This window comes from Megalobrama amblycephala, linkage group LG2, assembly GCF_018812025.1.
Source record: "Megalobrama amblycephala isolate DHTTF-2021 linkage group LG2, ASM1881202v1, whole genome shotgun sequence".
NCBI lineage: Eukaryota > Metazoa > Chordata > Actinopteri > Cypriniformes > Xenocyprididae > Megalobrama > Megalobrama amblycephala.
In genome coordinates, this window is record NC_063045.1 from 53,722,896 (window position 1) to 53,743,393 (window position 20,498).

The window sequence follows — 20,498 nt, forward strand, 5'->3', positions numbered from 1 at the left end:
TGGTCAGTGAACGGACTGTTAGCGGCCCGTCTGAGGTTAAGAGCAGGTCCTACAGGACTCTGTGTGGCAGCAGCTTTTTGATTATGAGCTGTGAGACACACATACATAATTCCAGATTTTACATAATCAGATATTCAGATGCGACCCTACAGAATCAAAGCAGTTCTCTGTCAGTCTACAGGTCACCAAATTCCCCAAAGCTCAGTGCAGCAGACACCACCAGACTTAATCATAAACCTTTGCAGCTTGAGGAACAAGGTTCATACAGTTCCTGTATACAGCTGTGAAGCTGAAAAAGTTGGTAACTTTATTATAATAAAGTTTAATTTGTTAAAGGGGACCTACAGTATTATGTCCCTTTTCACAAGATGTAATATGTCTCTGGTGTCCCCAGAATGTGTCTGTGAAGTTTCAGCTCAAAATACCCTACAGATCATTTATTATAGCTTGTCAAATTTCAGTCAAATGAGCTGCTGATCCCGGCCCCCTTTCCAGAAGAAGGCGGAGCTTTAACAGCTCACGCTTTGGATACTCAACAACAACAAAGCTGGAGCATCTCACGCAGTCAAAATGACAATTGTCAGTAACGGTGTTCAGCCTTACATTGTTCAAACCGGAGTCGGACACTGATGGAGAGACTCAGGATGAAGTTACAACTTTTAGAATGCAACTGGACATTTCTTAATGATTAGTGGATACATTTTAATAGTTGCTGTGGAGTTGATTCAACCCATCGACTAGCATGTACCGTCATGTTAATCTTTTGTACAAATCCAGCGTGGAACTGACCGATTTGTGAAGCAGTCCAACATAAAATGATTTGCGCAAATATATCCGGCACATTTCCTTTATAATTGAAATCCAATTGAAATTCTGGAACCACGCATTTGAAGAGACCGTTTATGATTTATGGGGATTATAAAAAAAAGGAGTTGGTGGATTTTTACCATTATAGCTTGGTTGTTTACACACACTGTGGACACACATCTGTGTTCAAACACCTTATTAAAGTGAATTTTGCATAAGGTCCCCTTTAAAGGTGCCCTGGAATTAAAAATTGAATTTACCGTGGCATAGTTGAATAACAAGAGTTCAGTACATGGAAATGACATACAGCGAGTCTCAAACACCATTGTTTCCTCCTTCTTATATAAATCTCATCTGTGTAAAAGACCTCAGAAGAACAGGCGAATCTCAACATAACACCGACTGTTACGTAACAGTCGGGATCATTAATATGTACGCCCCCAATATTTGCTATGCCAGTCCATGATCGAGGCATTACACAAGGGCAGCTAGTATTAACGTCTGGATCTGTGCACAGCTGAATCATCAGACTAGGTAAGCAAGCAAGAACAGCAGCAAAAAATGGCAGATGGAGCGTTAATAACTGACATGATCCATGATATCATGATATTTTTAGTGATATTTGTAAATTGTCTTTCTATTTTCATTTTTTAAACACTTGCAGTCTGTATAATTCATAAACACAACTTCATTCTTTATAAATCTCTCCAACAGTGTGTAATGTTAGCTTTAGCCATGAAGCACCATCAAACTCATTCAGAATCAAATGTAAACATCCAAATAAATACCATACTTACACGATTAGACATGCTGCATGACGAACACTTTGTAAAGATCCATTTTGAGGGTTATATTAACTGTGTGAACTTTGTTTATGCTGTTAAAGGGGAGCACGAGAATTTAAAGGGACCGTAGCCTGAATCGGCGCATATTTAATGATGCCCCAAAATAGGCAGTTAAAAAAATGAATAAAAAAAAATCTGTGGGGTATTTTGAGCTGAAACTTCACAGACACATTCAGGGGACACCTTAGACTTACATTACATCTTTTGAAAACACGTTCTACAGCACCTTTAACATCAGTTTAACAATACTTCTACAGCATTTGTATGGCGTTATTTTAGTGTCAATTGTCGAGAGCACATTATTGTGACGCGAGAGCATATCAATGTAATGCGCGAGCGCAAATCTGTCCGCTCGCGCGCGGATTTCCTTTGCTCTCGCGCAAATCTGGACGCGCGCGCTCAAATATACAGTGCTCTCTTATGAACTGCCTCTCCTCTCGCTCAGATATTGCGTGTGCACGCTCAAAACTGCACATGTGCGCTCACGAATCTCTCCGTGCTCTTGCAGAAATTAATTTGCTTTTGGATTAAATGCTGTCAAAAGTTATAAACCAATCAGAAGAGACGACTGATCCATGAAAATGCTACATGGAATCTTATTGGCTGAGAGTGAACTGCGCCTGGAATTCTTTCGACAAAAATATATATTTTATTTCTTTACAATTTAATAATATTTATCAAATGTAACCTAGTCTAACTGCATCACATTACAGGTCAAACCCCTATTTATCTAAACAAACAAACAAAAAATGTTTCTTAAAGTTATTGTGGTCATACGTTTTGTGTTGAATTTTTTTTTTTAAAAATAGGTAACATTTTACAATAAGGTTTTTATTTGTTAACATTAGTTAATGTATTATCTAACATGAACTAACAATGTGCAATACATTACTGTAATTATTAATCTTTGTTAACGTTAAAAATACAGCTGTTTGTTGGTTGTTTACTTCACAGTGCATTTAATAATGTTAACAAATACAACATTTGATTTTAATAACGTATTAGTAAATGTTGAAATTAACATTAACAAATATTAATAAATGCTGAAGAAGAGCAATTCATTATTAGTTAATGTTAACTAATGCAGTTAAATAATGCTAACGCAACCTTATTGTAAAGTATTACCAACAAACATCTTCTGATTTAAGACCGAACAAGATCAGGGTCAAATCGTCATTCCCTTAATACTTAATGTGGAGATCACACATACCACCATAGTCAATTTCTTTTGAGGTCTGGTATAAAACATGACATACAAAAATACCTAAGCTCTTGTGTATGCACGATTAAGCAAAAGAACGCGATCTTATTCCTAAATGACAACGATTCGGTTATGTCTATTAAACCTTTTGAAATTACAATCATACCAGAATATTTAAACCTGCTTTTGCATTGCTGCTGAAAGCAGTGGTCATGTAAGCTATATGTTTTAAACAGCTTCACAAAGTGTTTTCAACAACATACTATTGCTACATCTGTGTTGCAAACATTAAATAATAATGCAAGTATTGCAATAACAATTTATAGTCTGAATATACACTGATTTCAGCAATTAAAATAAGTAGCTAAATGAATGTTGAAACTAATGTTGTTACACTGTTCTGCCAGTAGGTGGTGACCAGTGACTGTTAAAATGTATTTGATGTATCAGAATCATTAATTCCAGACCTCAAAAGAAATTGACTATAGTGGTATATGTGATCTCCACATTAAGTATTAAGGGAATGACGATTTGACCCTGATCTTGTTCGGTCTTAAATCAGAAGATATTTGTTGGTAATACTTTACAATAAGGTTGCGTTAACATTATTTAACTGCATTAGTTAACATTAACTAATAATGAATTGCTCTTCTTCAGCATTTATTAATATTTGTTAATGTTAATTTCAACATTTACTAATACGTTATTAAAATCAAATGTTGTATTTGTTAACATTATTAAATGCACTGTGAAGTAAACAACCAACAAACAGCTGTATTTTTAACGTTAACAAAGATTAATAATTACAGTAATGTATTGCACATTGTTAGTTCATGTTAGATAATACATTAACTAATGTTAACAAATAAAAACCTTATTGTAAAATGTTACCTATTTTTTTTTTTTTAATTTCAACACAAAACGTATGACCACAATAACTTTAAGAAACATTTTTTGTTTGTTTGTTTAGATAAATAGGGGTTTGACCTGTAATGTGATGCAGTTAGACTAGGTTACATTTGATAAATATTATTAAATTGTGAATAAATAAAATACATATCTTTGTCGAAAGAATTCCAGGCGCAGTTCACTCTCAGCCAATAAGATTCCATGTAGCATTTTCATGGATCAGTCGTCTCTTCTGATTGGTTTATAACTTTTGACAGCGTTTAATCCAAAAGCAAATTAATTTCTGCAAGAGCACGGAGAGATTCGTAGCGCACATGTGCAGTTTGAGCGCGCAGGACACGTTTGAGCACGCAGGAAACAGTTTGAGCGTGCACACGCAATATCTGAGCGAGAGGAGAGGCAGTTCATAAGAGAGCACTGTATATTTGAGCGCGCGTCCAGATTTGCGCGAGAGCAAAGGAAATCCGCGCGCGAGCGGACAGATTTGCGCGAGAGCAGAGGAAATCCGCGCGCGAGCGGACAGATTTGCGCTCGCGCATTACATTGATATGCTCTCGCGTCACAATAATGTGCTCTCGACAATTGACAGTAAAATAACGCCATACATTTGTAATTTTAGGTGCTGTTTACATGACACCTTTTCAACTAAAAACTGAAAACTTGTGTGTTTATGTTTTGGCAGTTTATTTACACAACAACGGCCTTTAGGGGCCTGAAAACGGGTTTCAAAGTGCAAGTTTATGAAAATGATACCGTAATCATCTTTGTGTAAACTACAAAAATACACATTTGTGAAAAAGGTAACGCCATGCACATACCTATTAAATGTTCAGTCTATAGGCAAGTAATGTTTCTTTACAAAGGTATATCGCCAACTACTGGCCTGGCAACATAACACAGTGTTTTTAGTCATTTTCACGGATCCATGTGAACAGGGAACGTTTTGACAACATTGTCACCTGTATGAGAAAAACGCAAAGGAAAAACGTTTCCGTTTTAATGCATCATTGTTGTAACAAGAAATACAATCTATGTACCTTCTTCTCTGAGGTGAACATATCCGTTGTGTTCGTCGTAACAGGAAATCATTGTGTTTACATCTATCAACTGTCATTCCAACTGTCATCAGACAAACAGAATTCCGATTCGGAGACATTTGACTCGGTAAAGAAAGTACACGGATACTTTTTTGGGAGTTCTAGGCGTTGTATTTAGTGTTGCGCTTTTGTTAATCTTGATTTCTCACAACTTGTGTGCTTTTTCTGGGCTAGACGGAGTGAACTGTGGCACTAAAGGAGTCACACAAACTCGCATGTCGCGTATCCACGCACTGAAGACCAGCGGCCAAGGTTAGGATTTACATTAACCCTCTGGAGTCTGAGGCTGATTTGGGGCTTGGAGAAGTTTTGACATGCCCTGACATTTGTGCTTTTTTCAGTTGTTCATAAACATATAAATGACAAAAGTGTCATTACACTGTATTCAGCACAAACTAGGCTACAATAATATGTGAGGAACATGTATGTACATGTTTGTATTTTTGAATGAATAATGTTTATGCGTGGTTATTGAAAAAACAAAAAACTTAAGTCACTGAAATAAGGCCAAAAAAAGTATATTAAATCTGTGTTCACAAGACTTCTGGGTATTGGAGGTTGTAGACAAGAGTTTTTGCTTCAGAATTATGTAAAAATTATGCTGCCTACTCCTTCATATAAAACAATATATTGATTTAGTTTTTGTAAGACACTTTTTGTCAAGAAACACAGCATGTGTGGAGGCGTGAATCTGCATGAATAATGGGCCATTTACACCTGAGAAGACAAAAGAATCACATAATAATGACCTGAAATGACTTGCATATTAATGAGGCCTTTCAGTCAGGTAGGCTGTGAAAAAAACCCTCTGTAATAATGTCTCAGCTCATCATAAACAGCAATACTGTGAAATATTATTACAATTTAAAATAATGGTATTCTATTATATTCTTTAAAATATAATGTATTTCTGTGATGCAAAGTGTCTGAACAATTATGTTACCTCTATGGCATTTCATATAGGCTTTTAGCTTAAAAGCATGCACATTTGGAGAAATATTGATGGATTCTTATATATTTAATTTTCTACACTGAGAAGTAATATTTATTGTCATCACTATGAGTGCTGGATACTGTGTTTTCAATTCATACTTGCAGCCGGAGGGCGCTCTCTGTACACCTTTAGGCCACAAATTCATATAAAGAAGAAAAGGAACTAGGAACTAACGGCATGTCTTCTAGAGATCGCTAACCATGGCTTTAACATCCAAATAAACACTTTTCAAGACAATAAATACACGATTGAGACGATGTATGCATGTATTGCCTCAGAATTTGCGTCTGAATAGCGCTGGCTCCGTGGGCGTGGCCGCATTAGCGGGTAATGAGCTGAATCACAGACTTCTGACATGGCTCTCTTTTCATACAGATTACATAAACACAGAATATTTGTTTTCGATTTGACTTGCACGATTTAAAACCTGATATCTCAACGTTTCTTTAGACATAAGTGGCGTTTTTTTGTCATTAGTATTCATAAGTTACAGTTCATTTTCTGAGAACTATCAGATTGGACTTCGTTCAGAGGGAGAGATCACGCATCATGTTAGTTTTCTTTATTTTACAAAAAGCACAACATTGTGTTTACAAATAAAAGAAGACATTCTATAGTTTCAATTGATATATTACTTATGTCTCTATGACAAGAAATGACGGAGTATTTTAAGTTTTGCTGCAATGTGAAAAAAATCCTGCAAAACACGCCGGCACGTTTTCGGACCTCAGGGAGTTAAATAATACATTAAATTTCATATTGTATACCCCCAGAACACTTGGAATATACAACACAACACATGTCGCATGGGATCATTCTGATACTTTCTTCAGAGACATCAAACTGCCACATCCACAATGGCACTCTTGCAAACAGAAACAAAACCTGCGGTTATTTTAATTTCTACTTATTTTAGAGGGATATAAAAGCATAATTGATAGTTTCCTCAAATGCATCATAAATAAAACCCATCACAAACCCATAAGTCAACCACTGACCCAGCATTACCACACCAGATGCTCCAATGAAAAACAACAGATTTCAATGACAGTAATTAAAGAGGGCTATCAAGACATAGCCAGCACAGACTTGATCTTTGTCCACCAGAAGCGCCCACACAGACAGATTAGAATATCATTAGCATCTTCAATAACCTGACTCATACACAATACACAAACAAGCTACTAAGAGTCTTCTTTAGGCATTTCCTCAAAAATCCTGTTTCATATTCCACAATAATCATATTCCTTCGAGTCATTCAGAACAGGCCCACCACTCAAAGCAAATGCTCTGATGTTAACATATGATTCCTCACAAGTCATCCCATAACCGCAGTTCTTTAAGTCACGATGGATCTGTAACAAATCGGTATGAAAATGCTAATGTGAATGTGTATGACAATCTGAAAGCATCTGTGTTTTTCTTTTCCACAGTTCCTTCAGTGTGATCAAGAGTAGTGTAACCCTTCTGTTTTGGTGATTAGATTTGATGTACTATCCTTTGTTATTGGAAATCAGGCGTACAGCACTTAGTACAATGTCTACAGCGTCCCACAGATATGCAATGCGCCAGTTAAATCATTCACATGCATCCTGTCCTGTGTCAAACAAAAGAAGTCATTATCTCTTTCAGACATGTCTTCCTGTTGAAAATGGCCCTGTCTGAGCAAGGTAACACTCTGGTGTGACCGCCTGACTAGGGCAGAGCACACACACACACACACACACACACACATCATGGACCTGATGTTAACATCCCATCTGTCGCCCTATTCTAAAAGGGACAGTTCAGTTAAAAAAAGTAAATAAAAATTGGCATTTATTCACCCTTATGTTGTTCCACTTCCAAACCTATAGGACTTTCTTGTGAGGAAAAAATATTTTGATGAACAACAGTGAGAACCTACTGACTGCGGGGCCGTTTGCACGACACCATTTTCAAATAAAAATGGAAAACTTTGTATGCTCTTTAGCTGTCCATTTACACGACAACCGCGTTTTGGGGACCTGAAAATGCAAACTTCTGAAAACAGGATTCAAAGTGCATGTTTTTGAAGACAATACCGTTATCGTCTCCGTGTAAACTACAAAAACGCAAATTTGTGAAAACTGTGACACCGTGCACATGCGTATTAAATGTACGGTCTATAGGCACGTAGTGCTTCTTTATAAAGTGACATCGCCAACTACTGGCCAGGCAGCATAATACAGCGTTTTAATCGTTTTTGCGGATCCATGTGAACAGGGATCATTTTGACAACGTTGTCGCCTGTACGTGAAAAACGCAAAGGAAAAACTTTTCCATTGTTAATACATTGTTGTCATTAAAACGGACCCTTACATTGTATGGACAGAGACAAAGTCTTCAGAGCTTTAGATAAATTCAGATGGTCTACAGATTTTTTTCCCAGCTGGAAAGTAAATGGGATAAAATTCATTCCCAACTTCATTAGGGTTTTGTGAGTTTGAGCAGTCAGGAAGCTTTACACCTGGGAAGTTCAGAGTAAACACACCACACATACAACTACTGTTCAAAACTCTGGGTTCAGTAAGATTTTTTAAAATATACTTTTATTCAGCAAATGGTGCATTAAATTGATGGTTTCTACAAAAATATGAGGCAGCACAACCGTTTTCAACATTGATAAAGATAATAAATGTTTCTTGAGTATCAAATCAGCATATTAGAATGATTTCTGAAGGATCATGTGACACTGAAGACTGGAGTAACGATGCTGAAAATTCAACTTTGCATCACATAAATTACTTTTTAAAATATTAAGATAGAAAAGTTCTTTTAAATGGCAATAATATTTTAAAATATAAATTTTTACTCTATTTTTGATCAAATAAATGCAACCTTGGTGAGCAGCATAAGAGACTTGTTTCAAAAACCTGCCCGAACTTTTGAACTGTAGTGTATATGATCTTTTTAATTAGTACTATACATACTAAATTATAAATGTAAGCAAGCTTAAACCCACCTTCTTGACGCTATTATGTCTCCCTATGACACTGAGAAGCAGTACAGTGCGGCTGCATGACTTTTGGAAGAGCAAAACAGATCCTTCAAACTCAGTATTAAAACAGATTCTTCATAAATCCATTTAAAACCGTATCTCTCAATGGCAGACACACACTTGAGCAGAAGAGATGAAGTGTGTGTGTGTGTGTGTGTGTGTGTGTGTGTGTGTGTGTGTGTGTGTGTGTGTGTGTGTGTGTGTGTGTGTGTGTGTACGCAGCTGTAGTGGTGTGGGGCTTCATGCTTCAGTCTGTTTCCATGACACTGAGCTTTCCATGAGCTTTTATGACTTACAAACGCCTGAATTCGCCGACATCAGGAGAGTTAAAACGAGTCTGCTGCTTTGAGTCCCATTCACACAAGCTCTAACTGCAGACCCTCTTGTCCTTCAACGTCTGATGGACTTTCCCGACAGGTATGATCGCCAGAAACAGGACGCTACATTTTGTTAGCTTAATTTCCTGCCTCACTCTAGGCCCTCTTCTTAAGTGACCAAAGGGACTAAATGCAACTGAGAGCAATGGTGATTGCCCAGTTTCAGCAGTGAAGTGTTTTTCCCCATTCATTTTCTACATTTTTAAAAATCTTTAATAAGTATAATCCATGAATCAAACCAACGTTGTCGGAGATGAATCATAAAATTACAAACTGAAAATGAACTGTGAACAGCCCATGAAGAATTGCAAATTATATGATCAAAAAAATAACAATTATTGACTTATAGTCATTGATTGAAGAAGTCAAACTCAACTTTTGACTGGTAGTGTATATGTATTTTAAAATATGCAACAATTTAAAATATTTTAAATGTATTTAAAATGTATTGTAAAATAAATATGTAAGTTGTTTGAGATTGTATGGATACGGACTATGATTATGATCATGGCGTTTGCAATGCTTCATGGAAGTGGGAAGCTCTTTTGGCGCAGTTCTCATTTCCATGGGAACAGCGAATTCTCTGATTGGTAGATCCAAGGAGAATCTGAATCTCTCTTCAAGATTATGAGTAATGTAGTTTTTCCACTGGGAATATTAAACAACTTGAAACTGAAACTTGACTTCTAAAGAGAAATATGCTCATTTACCAGTCTCTGAGCTCATGGAAAGTTTGTCTTAAAAGGTTTTGACATTGTCGTTGAAACTATTTCTCTATGGAGAAAATGAAAGGGATTTGTTTGTAATTCTGAAAACCTATCATTAGACACCACTGCAAGATTAAAAGATGCAAATAGATCTGAAGAGGTGAAACATTGTTAATCTTCTACACAACATTCAAAAATTCAGGAGTCTTCTTTCAAAAAAAATTAAAAAGATCTTCACTCCAGACTTTTGAATCGTACAGTGTACAAAAACTGAAACACTTTCTATTCATCCAACAGCAAATACAGCAGTTTGGATCTGATTGCGACATCCAAACTATAGAAAAAATGCTACTTTTAGACACTTCAGAGCAGCATGTGCACAAACATACTCATTGTTCATTCCTGATGGGATTTTACAGGGAACTAATGGCTACTGTCCAGTTCACAAGCCTTACTAACTGGGTAGGATTTAAGTTTAATATAAAACTTAAAATATAAGTTTTATATAACATAAAATAATTAAAAAATAATAAAATATTTATTAAATATGATTAAATATATTCATATAAAAATAATAATGATTGCATTGCATATTTAGCACAAATCAGGCTTCTTGTTTTTTTGGAAAAAAAAAAAAAAAAAAAAAAGAGGACAAGTGCAATGGGCTGCACTAAAGAAATTAAGGGTTCGGTTACACTTTCTAAAAACAGAAAAGTTTTTTCCTTTCCTTTTTAACGTACAGACGACAATGTTGTCAAAACGATCCCTGTTAACACAGATCCGCGAAGACAACTAAAAACGCTGTATTATGCTGCCAGGCCAGTAGTTGGCGATGTCACTTTGTAAAGAAACACCATGCGCCTCTAGACACACTGTAAAAAATGACCGTGATTTTAACAGTAAAAGACTGTAAAAATGCTGCGGTGAAAAACTATCAATTGGTTTACAGAAAGTTTCCGTACTATATACGGTGAATAACTGTAATAGATTTAACGGTACATTTAATGTAATTTTACGGTAAAATACCATTAAATTCACAGTTTTTGGAAGTGAAAAATAATTCATTGTAAAATTTACAGTGAAAAACCGTAAATTGACATTCCCACAATTCCCTGCGTGACACTTCACATGTGATATATTTTCGTTGAAATAACTCCGTTTCTTCTTAGTTTTTCTCATTTTTTTCTAATCAGTTATGTACATTAGGGTTTTATGTTACATCTAATGTTGTTAAATTAATGTTTATTGCATTTTTAAAATGTCATGCATGTTACCATGATGGTGTTTAGTGTGTGTGTGAATGACACTGTGTGCACCTTCTATATGTTAGTGTTGTCCTTCTCAGCTTGTAGAAAATCTGCTTGTGATGAACTTTGATTCATCATGTGACTCTTATCACCACTGTGTTTGGTGACTGTCAGTGTATTATAAAGGTACAAAACAGATATTAGTACTTTATTAGGTTGGTAAATTAACATTATATCAGTTAATGAAATACGTTATTTAACAGATTTTTTTTACGTTGCTACTGTATTTTTTACGGTAAAGTTCTGGCAACCACAGCTGCCGTTTTTTTACCGTAAATTTTACTGGGATTTTTTTTTACAGTGAAACATGTAATATGCGCATGATTTCACCGTTTTCACAAATTGACGTTTTTGTAGTTTAGATGGAGACAAAAACAGTATCATTTTCATAAAAGCTCATGGAAAGGTGCACTTTGAAACCCGTTTTCAAAAGTTTGCATTTTCAGTCAGCCAAAAATGCTGTTGTTGTGTAAATGAACGGCCAAAACACGTAAACGGCACACAACACAAAAAAAAAACAGTGTTGTGTAAATGACCCCTAAGTCATACAGTTTTGGAACAACATGATAAAGGTTTCTTTATCATGTTGTTCGTTTTCTATTCACAAACAACTCATTCCTCATGAGATCCAATGTTTCTCACCTCAGATTTTGAGACTAGAAACTCTCATTAACTCCAGCATGACATTAACAAGAAAATGAACGCTGTTTCTATTCAAGGACTCATGCATGATTCAAAAGTCTGAAAATAGAGAGACATTTAGTCATTGTACAGCTGATTAGACAGAGCAGAACAGCAGTGACATATTGAAGAATGGCTAAAACGACTTTGGGAAGTTTCTGTGGGAAATCATCCAAAAGGTTTGATGGATCCACCGCACAGAGGAAGGGTTTACTTTCCCATGGATGAAACAAGCCCTTTGTATTCCCACTCCTCCGGTGGGCCCTCTGTGGATTTTTCTGAGATAATGTGAGCAAAGAAAACCTCATTTATCTCTCTTCTTATGCTGCTTTTGTTTTGGCACCTTCTCACCTGCTCTGGGAAACAACAATCTCAGTTTGGATGTTAAACATGGTCGGTTGTTGCGGAGAGCTCATAATGACGGTACCTGACGTAGATGCCACAGAACAAGCGAAATATGATACGAAGACCGTATTTGTGACTGAATGTTACTGCTGACACCAGAATAAAGGTGAAATCAGGCAATGAATGCTCAGGAGACCTGAAATGGCTTGTTATTATGAACAAGTCTACAGTCAGAGCTTGAGTCTGGAGAAGATGAAAGACATCAAGATCCAACACCCTCCATCTGGTTGCTCCCGTCTCTTGCTCAAGCATTTTGCCCTGCTGTTAGTCTTATCTCTCTTGGACATTTCCTGAGGAGCGGTCTGCACCACTTCCCTCAACAACATTCAGCCCAAAACTTTTGAAGCTTTAGAGAAATTGTCTGCTCTCATTAGGTTCTGGAAGCTTCATAAACAATTGGCAGTCCAAAAGCCACTGAGAGTATATGAGGGGTATGAAACACAAAAGTCCAAACTTCATCTTTCTTTAACTCAAAGGACAGTTGCTGATGGTCAGTATACCAGGGCTGGTTGCCACAGGGACAATGTATCAATAATCTACAAAGTGAAAACTCAATTTTGCAAATTCTGTTCTCCAAACTAAAATAGAAATATTATCATCATATCTTTCTATAGCTGCTGTGAAACAACTGAACATAATAAACCACATCAGACAAGAGTAAACTATATAATCAAGCTAGATTTTAACTAAAAAGTTTAACTTGTTCTCAAAATAATTTATTTTTTTCCCCCCGAAATGTCAGGTCGAGGAACATGGGACAAGATATCAAGTGTTTAGCAATTATAAATGTATTTGTTTGTTTATTTATTTAGCTATTTTACTGTGTTCACATTGATTGCTCTGTATGTAATGTTAAAAACTATAAAAATTAGAAAATGTACTGCTTAAATATTGCTGTAAAGCTTATAGGAATGTTCCATAGTGACAGGCCCATACTGTGTGACAACATGCCCCACTTTAGAGTAAAAAAACTGTGACAACTTGCCCCAGTCTCTGCTATATGTAAACATATACTATACGTAGAGTAATTATAACTTTAAGTGAAGAGTAACTCAGACATACTTAATGAAGCTTTAAGTAAACACTAACAAAAAGTACCTGAAAGCACCATGTTTGTAACATGGTATGTTTTCTGGACCTTGGTACATAAACACATACTATGAATACAAAAATGCAAAACCATGGAATAGCCTATCAAAGAGTTATGGTATTGCCATCTAATATCATACAATCACATACGTTTTTTAGGGAACTCGGTTCTATAAAGATAAACAGAAGTTTTAAATAAACTAAACGAGGCTTCGTTTACTTATTGCATATTGTTGCAATACATTCATCATAGATAAATCAAATAACTAAACGTAAAGACGTACTAGGTTTGCATGTGATAGTAAACACGTTTAAGTATAGGCTACTTATCCAGAATCCTTCTCCTTCTTACCTTCTCGTCGGCAAGGTGATCAGCGCAGGTAGTTGAGTAGCCTACTTTCTCTCCAGTATTCTCCTCTTAACTTGTGTTGTCGTTTGTCTGTCTCTTTCTTTAAATGTTAAACAGCCCTTCAACACACTGAGTATATCAAGGTGTGTGACATTAGTGGAAATAAACTACATTAAAGTTTCGGAAGCGCGCAGCGCTTTAAATCCAATCTGACTGGCACTGACATGAGCTCCAGCAAGATGGTTCATATGAATATTTCACTACAACGCGTTTTCACATTGTGTTTGAAGGATTGTGATTCACCGAAGACATTCAGTACAGATCGGGCGAGTGGTAAATCCATCCGATCCAAAAGCCCGTGGGAGGAGCCGCGCGCCTCCTCTTCCTCCTCCTCTTGATCAAGCGTCATCAGCGCGCTCCTAATAATTAACAACCCAGAGTATTCGTGATTAGTGCTGTATTTAAGTTCATAAAAGCGATATCTGTTAATTAAGTTTAAACTATAAATGTTTAAAATAAAAAAAACAGCATCTCAACAGCTCCAGCTTCTCAGCAAAGAAAACACTTGAGGTATTTGATTCACCTCAGTGACTCGAATCTTATGAATTTGTTTACTGATTCGTTAGGTGTGTTTTCCTGTGTACCTTCACTATTCCCTACATTAGTACACTAATATAGTTCACTTGAGGGAGTGAATGAAAACGAGTGAGTGAATTCGGATTGAGTGTGCTGGAAGGGCTGCCACTTTTGCTGTTTAATAACCATTTTAAACTTAGCAAACTGGCAGCTCCAGATGAAAAGATTTATCTTCAACTTTGTCATGGAAACTATGTATAAACCTTAATTGAACAATTTAATAATAAATTAGGAAGGAATTTATCCATTTTCGCCAGAGGAGGACTGGCTCCCCGATTAAGCCTGGTTTCTCCCAAGGTTTTTTTCTCCATTTTAACACCTATTTGCCACTTGTTTGCCACCTGATGTCACCTGTTGGAGTTTGGGTTCCTTGCCGCTGTCGCCTTTGGCTTGCTTAGTTGGGGACACTTGACATTTGACTTGACATTTGATATTCAACAGTGCTTTGATCTGCCTGCATTGACACTATTCTTTAAAGGTGCCCTAGAATTAAAAATTGAATTTACCTTGGCGTAGTTAAATAACAAGAGTTCAGTACATGGAAATGACATACAGTGAGTCTCAAACTCCATTGTTTCCTCCTTCTTATGTAAATCACATTTGTTTAAAAGACCTCCGAAGAACAGGCAAAACTCAACATAACACCGACTGTTACATAACAGTCGGGATCATTAATATTTACGCCCCCAATATTTGCATATGCCAGCTCATGTTCAAGGCATTAGACAAGGCAGCCAGTATTAACATCTGGATCTGCACAGCTGAATCATCAGACTAGGTAAGCAAGCAAGGACAATAGCGAAAAATGGCAGATGGAGCAATAATAACTGACATGATCCATGATAGCATGATATTTTTAGTGATATTTGTAAGCTGTCTTTCTAAATGTTTCGTTAGCATGTTTATAATGTACTGTTAAATGTGGTTAAAGTTACCATCGTTTCTTACTGTATTCATCGAGACAAGAGCCGTCGCTATTTTCATTATTAAACACTTGCAGTCTTTATAATTCATAAACACATTCAGAATCAAATGTAAACATCCAAATAAATACAATACTCACATAATCCGATGTATGCATGCAGCATGCATGACGAACACTTTGTAAAGATCCATTTTGAAGGTTATATTAGCTGTGTGAACTTTGTTTAAGCAATGATAGAGTCGAGAGCTCGGGAGGGGGCGGAGAGCGCAAGCAATTAAAGGGGCCGCAGCCTGAATCGGCGCATTTCTAATTATGCCCCAAAATAAGCATTTAAAAAAATTAATTAAAAAAAATCTATGGGGTATTTTGAGCTGACACTTCACAGACACATTCAGGGGACACCTTAGACTTATATTACATCTTGTAAAAAAACGTTCGATGGCACCTTTAAGAGCTGCTGTGCAGCCAAAATAATGTACCAGTTATCAGTGTAAAGCTGCTTTGACACAATCTACATTGTAAAAAGCGCTATATAAATTGATTAGCCTATGCTGTAGCCACATTAGACTAACGGTTTGGAAAATGGATGGATGGATAATTCAACTGTGGGCGCCATCTTGTCAGACGAGGGAATTCATTCAGTGCACAAATCTCACAGTGCATTATAGGTGTTCTCTAACAATTGGGCGTGCATTGGTTTTACACTCGTTATTGCGGTGCATTGTGGGATTTAATGAGTGCAGTTTTGGACCCCACTACAAATCATGCTCTATTTAAGAACAGTAACAGTAAGAGTGTAGGGAGCGATTTCAGACACAGCCTTCGGCTTGAAGTGGAGCTGCACAGACGGATTGGTGTATGACATCAACGTACTGGAAGAGCAATTAGAAAGCAGACGAAATCCGAATCGCTCTCGCTGTGCTTTGATATCATACACTAATTGGTCTAAGCAGCTTAGCTTCAAGTAAAACACACCTAAAGCCCAAAGTATACTTCGGAGTCCGCGTTCTACAATGGGCCACACACTGTCCATGTGACATAATTTTTTATCATCAGGAGGGTTCGTGGATGTCTGCGCACACTGTCTGTGTGCAGACTTGAGCACTTGAAAACAAAGTCCACTAGATAGAGCGCAGGTGCCAAACGCGTCTTTCCGCGCTTACTGCAAAGGAGTATATTTTGAAAGGCTTGCACGCTCAACTGTGTGCGAGACGGAGCGGAACATGGAAAATGAAGTATACCCGGGCCTTAATATGTGGCCCTAGCTTTCTGCAGGTTACGTCATTATCCCAGTAGGTGGCGACAAGTGAGTGTCTTATGAATGAGTCATTGATTAATTCAGTCAACTGATTTGTCAAAAAATTCAATTGGAACTGAAACTTTATTATTAAAAATAGGTTATTCTATAAATCAGCTAAGATGCGTCAAAAAGGAGTTTAACATCAAAGGCTTTAACCATCGATTTAAACTAAATGTCTTTTCGTTCACAAACGAATCCCACTTCATTCAGATGTTATAAGTGGAGGGTTACTTTAAGTCATGCGTCTTTGATATTAATGATTTGTTGAAAATGATGTAAATTAACATTGTTACTAAATATTCAATATTATATACTAACCGTTGCTAGCAGGACAAAAGGTGGTGGCGATTCTAGGTACCCCCAGCCTTAGGATGACCCCGCGATTTAATCCGAGGTGGACACCCCAAAGCACCCCCCCCCCCCCCCCCACTCCCGAACGTGATTTGAACCGAGAGGGAAACCCCCTCCTCAACTACCACCACCCACCTCGAAACGCAATTTCAACCGAGGGGGAAGAACAGGATTTCAGGGGGGCTCACAGCAACAATCTGCACTGGGGCCCCAGAAACCCCAGCTATGGCTTGTACTTACCAGCTAATACTTGACCATGAAAACCCAAATGGAAACTCGTTAATGGTTGCTGTGTCTCTGTCCCTCAGCTCTGTCAGTCTACCTGAACAAAGAAAGAGTTTTGTGAAGTAGTGTTTGGAGAGGCCACCTCTGTCAGGCACAGCGGCTACTTATCCAGACTGCATCGGGCAGAGAGCCAGAGCAGAGCATCCACTGCTTCTATTCCAGGATGACAGAGAGAGATTAACCTCTGGCCTGAGCCAAGCTTGCATCACATCCTAATCTATAACAACCTACTGGTGGACTGAAGCCGTCCTTCAGCAAGCGTGACTTTGAGTTAGACACACAAGCCGTGCACAGCTGTGTGGGTCACATGTGCATTCGTTGTGATATTTTTTGATGTGCTGAGACGTCAGGATGATCATTCTGCTCATATCAGCTCCAGTCTGCTATGCAAGTCTAGTTTTAAATAGACAAGAACATTCATTCAACAACATTAAAGGTGCCGTAGAACATCTTTTTAAAAGATGTAATGTAAGTCTAAGGTGTCCCCTGAATGTGTCTGTGAAGTTTCAGCTCAAAGTACCCCATAGATTTTTTTTATTTATTTTTTTAACTGCCTATTTTGGGACATCATTAAATATGCGGCGATTCAGGCTGCGGTCCCTTTAAATTCTCGTGCTCCCCACCCCCGAGCTTGTGACTGCCTTAAACAGCATAAACAAAGTTCACACAGCTAATATAACCCTCAAAATGGATCTTTACAAAGTGTTCGTCATGCAGCATGTCTAATCGCGTAAGTATGGTATGTATTTGGATGTTTACATTTGATTCTGAATGAGTTTGATAGTGCTCCGTGGCTAAAGCTAACATTACACACTGTTGGAGAGATTTATAACGAATGAAGTTGTGTTTATGAATTATACAGAATGCAAGTGTTTAAAAAATGAAAATAACGACAGTCTTGTCTCCGTGAATACAGTAAGAAACGATGGCAACTTTAACCACATTTAACAGTACATTAGCAACATGCTAACGAAACATTTAGAAAGACAGCTTACAAATATCACTAAAAATATCATGTAATCATGGATCATGTCAGTTATTATTGCTCCATCTGCCATTTTTCGCTATTGTCCTTGCTTGCTTACCTAGTCTGATGATTCAGCTGTGCACAGATCCAGACGTTAATACTGGCTGCCCTTGTCTAATGCCTTGAACATGAGCTGGCATATGCAAATAACAGTCGGTGTTGCGTAACAGTCGGTGTTATGTTGAGATTCGCCTGTTCTTCGGAGGTCTTTTAAACAAATGAGATTTATATAAGAAGGAGGAAACAATGGTGTTTGAGACTCACTGTATGTCATTTTCATGTACTGAACTCTTGTTATTTAACTATGCCAAGGTAAAGGTAAATTCAATTTTTAATTCTAGGGCACCTTTAATTGCTGTCTAAGAAATATATATATATATATATATATATATATATATATATATATATATATATATATATGATTATAAGATATATATGATTATAACAATAGAATAGAATCGTTTTATATAATATTTTTTATTGGAATGATGATACCATGTTACATTTATTTATCAAATATAAATAGTCATTTGTTTATTAATTACAACCCTTAAATTGTGAAATATATGTATAGGAAACCATCAAAACAAGAATAAGCAAAAAAGAAACCAGTTCCTCTGCAGATTTTGCGCATGTTTAGACGTGTGAAACTAGCAGCACCTAGTGGTCACATTCGTAGTTGCAGAAACATGCGGTTAAACTCATAGAAACTCGTGCAAAACAAAAGTGAGCTGACATTTTCATACTTGTCCACAACACATTCATCTATTTTTGATGCTCCTGGATTTTTGTCTCTCTCACAAGATTGTGACGTGTACTATTGTGTCTTTTATAATAAATAAAGATTACTGTGATATAAAAAAGTTGTTTCTATTAGCTTAAACTGCTTTACCAAATACTATAGTGTTTACCATAGTAGTGACAACAGATACCAATGACTCCTCACAATCATTTATAGTTGGAGTATACAGAGATCAGTGACACCATTAAGGTAGAATTTAAGTTTACAGTTAAGACACAGACCAGACTCCGCTACGACATAGCGATCATATCTGCTCTGGATTTGCTCTGCCTCCAGAGTACAAAGAACAGACAAAATCTTTAACGTGTTGAGAGCGAAATTCCTTCTGTGTGACGGAAAAGCTCACAATAGCTGGGCAGCTTCCACTGATCTGAACCTCTGATACAGTAGTCATATACTGCAGAACATTCATTCATAACCTGAAATATCCCATCCAACAGACATAGAGCTACAATGAACAGAAATCCTACAATAAAAACTACAATAGTTAAAATGTAGTCAAAATGGAGGTTGGTTTTGATTAAAGTATGTGATTTTGGCAGGCTGGACCCTAGTAATGGGTTATTTATGGATATGTGGATGTAAACAGGACTACAGGAAGAGCATCCTGTCATTTCCCCGGTGCTCATTGTCTATATACATATGAATTCTACATTATTGTTATATATAGATATACAAGTTTGGGGTCAGTAAGATTACAAAAAAAACAAAAAACAAAAAAAACATTAATACTTTAATACAGCAAAGATATATTAAATGGATCAAAAGTGACAATAAAGACTTTTACAATGTTATACAATTTTGATTTCAAATAAATGTGTTCTTTTGAACTTCCTATTTATCAAAGAATCCTGAAAAAACGCCTCAGAAGCAAATAAAAGGGCATAAATGTAGTTGTATCAGTGTCTATAGTGATGACATAACTCTCCCGCTTTCCCTTTTGTTCACGGCAGTTAATCAGTGACTGTCAGTCTGGGTTAAACCACAAGCTATGCGGATCTAACAACATAATGAGACAAAAAGAAACCCTGACAAGTGAAGCGAGCAGCATTCTTTCTACATTCTGATGCCTGAGGAATGCCACCGCCATCAGCTGTGTTTTCACTGATCTTTACAAAGTGGCCTGGAGGTGTATACTTTGAAAGCTGTGCTGTTAATGGTTTGTATCTTTGAACAGAGTATGTTAGATGTTAATGAGCAGCAGCAGCACATGCAGATAATGAGATCTGTTTCATGACACATATTTTAAGATCACATCTTAACAGTCACAAAACCAAATTATCTGAGATTTGCTATTCAGATTATAGGTACACTATGTAACTTTTTGTTCAAAATTAACAAAGTTCAAATAATCCTTCTTCCAAATGGTTTTGTCTTACCATGAT

The 20,498-nt window shown here is 36.9% G+C and overlaps 1 protein-coding gene across 2 annotated transcripts in view; it reads right to left on the bottom strand.

Annotated features, from left to right (window-relative positions):
- gdpd5a (glycerophosphodiester phosphodiesterase domain containing 5a) overlaps positions 1-14,192 on the bottom strand; it is a 37,800-nt gene extending 23,608 nt beyond the window's left edge. Inside the window, exon 1 of one of the 2 annotated variants that reach the window (XM_048180919.1) lies at positions 13,791-14,192. The gene's annotated coding sequence lies outside the window, so the exon portion shown is untranslated. The remainder of the gene's footprint in view (positions 1-13,790) is intronic. The other variant, XM_048180920.1, reaches the window with a different exon arrangement.
- Between the last annotated feature and the right edge of the window lie 6,306 nt (positions 14,193-20,498).